This window comes from Otolemur garnettii, unplaced genomic scaffold (genome assembly GCF_000181295.1).
Source record: "Otolemur garnettii isolate 467f Iridium unplaced genomic scaffold, OtoGar3 scaffold00079, whole genome shotgun sequence".
Classification (NCBI taxonomy): domain Eukaryota; kingdom Metazoa; phylum Chordata; class Mammalia; order Primates; family Galagidae; genus Otolemur; species Otolemur garnettii.
The window spans coordinates 8,094,377-8,096,429 of NW_003852474.1; the positions used below are offsets into that span (position 1 = coordinate 8,094,377).

Here is a 2,053-nt window from a genome sequence, read left to right on the forward strand (position 1 = left end):
AAAAAAAAAAAAAAAAAGAAAAGCTAGGTGGTGCCTGTGGCTCACCGGGTAGGGCACTGGCCCCACATACCAAGGGTGGCAGGTTCAAACCTAGCCCCGGCCAAACTGCAACAAAAAATAGCTGGGCATTGTGGCGGCACCTGTAGTCCCAGCTACTTGGGAGGCTGAGGCAAGAAAAGTGCCTAAGCCCAGGAGTTGGAGGTTGTTGTGAGTTGTGATGCCACAGCACTCTTCTGAGGGTGATAAAGTGAGACTCTGTCTCTAAAAAAAAAGAAAGAAAAGCCAAGTCCCAGGCTACTATAAGAATATATCTACAAAATATAGAACAAAAGAATTATGTCAAAATATACAGAACTCTTAAAATTCAACAATAAGATAACTATCTAAAAAAGAGCAAAAGATTTTGACCATACTCATCTAAGAAACAGAGACACTGTCATCTCTATAAGCACAAGTGCACGCAAAGATGCTCAAAACCACTAGTCAGCCATTGCAGAAATACAAATTAAACCACAATAAATTAGTGTTAAACACTTATTGGAATAGTAGGGCAAGTATTGGCAAAAATTGGCAGAAACTTAAACTCTTACAGGTGAATAATAAGTGTGGGAATATCCAGATAATAAACTATTACTCAGCAATAAAAAGGAAAATCCTATAATATATGCAACACAAATAAAGCTGTAACAACACAAGTAAAAAAAATCTGCCAAACTCAAACTGTATGCCATTTTGCAAACTGTATGCCATTTATATAAGGTTATAAAAGAGGCAAACTACTTACAGTGACACAGAAAGATCAGTATTTGCCTGGAATTAGAGTGGGCAGTAGAATAAATGCTAAGGAACATGAGGGAACACTACGGAAATACGGAGATGGCCTATACTCTGAATGGCAGTGGTTACCATGTGGCTATAAAGTGGTCAAGACATATTGAAATGTACACTCAGCATACATGCATGAAGTGAATTTTCTTATGTAGGCACCTCAGAGATACTGAGTGCTCAGTTTCAGACCACTGCATAGATCAAGTATTGCAATAAACTGAGTCACAGAAACATTTTAGTTTCTCAGTGCATATTCCACTGTATTGTAGTGTAACTATGAGATTATATCTAAAAAAAAACAATATACATATTTTAATTAAAAATACTGAATTGATGGCTAGGCAGAGTGGTTCCTAACAACTCAAGAGACTGAGATGGATCAACTGAGCCCAAGAGTTCAAGACCAGCTTGAGCACTATAATGAAACCGTATCTCCATGAACTCATGGCTGCAAACAATCCTCTTATGTTGGCCTCCCCAAGTGCTGGGAGGTGTGAACCACCACGCCCAGATCCCAAAAGAACAACTTTCAAAATTGGAGTCAATCCTCCCACACTCTGCCACTGCTTTATCAAATTAGTTTATGTACCATTCTAAATGCTTTCTTGTCATTTCTTCAATGTTCACTGTATCCTTAGCAGAAGTAGATTCCACCTCAAGAAGCCACCTTCTTTGCTCATCCATAAGAAGAAATTCATCTGTCAAGATTTTAATCTTAAGTCTGTATGAATTCAGACCCATCTTCAGGCTGTACTTCTCATTCTAATCCTCTTGCCATTTCCATCACATCTGTAGTGACTTCCTCCACTGAAATTTTGAAGCCCTCAAAGTCATCCATGGTGGTTGGAATCAACTTCTAAATTCCTATTAAAGTTGATATTTGGACCTCCTTCCTCTCATGAATCATGAATGTTGTCAATGGCATCTAGAATGGTGAATCCTTTCCAGAAGGTTTTCAATTTATTTGCCCAGATCCATCAGAGGAAATAATATCTATGGCAGCTGTGGCCTTACAAAAATGCATTCCTTTATTTATTTATTTATTTTAATTTTTATTTTAGAGATAGGGTCTTGCTCTGTTGCACAGGCTAGAGGATAGTAGTATCATCATACCTCACTGCAGCCTTAAACTCATAGGCTCAAGGGTTCCTCCTACCTCACTGTATTCTGGACTACAGTCACACACCATCATGTGTGATGGCTAATTTTTTTTTTTTTTTTTTTT

General features: G+C 38.1%; 1 protein-coding gene across 2 annotated transcripts in view; it reads right to left on the reverse strand.

The window, feature by feature from the left end:
• EIF5B (eukaryotic translation initiation factor 5B) overlaps window positions 1-2,053 on the reverse strand; it is an 81,768-nt gene that overhangs the window by 11,651 nt on the left and 68,064 nt on the right. The window lies entirely within an intron of this gene.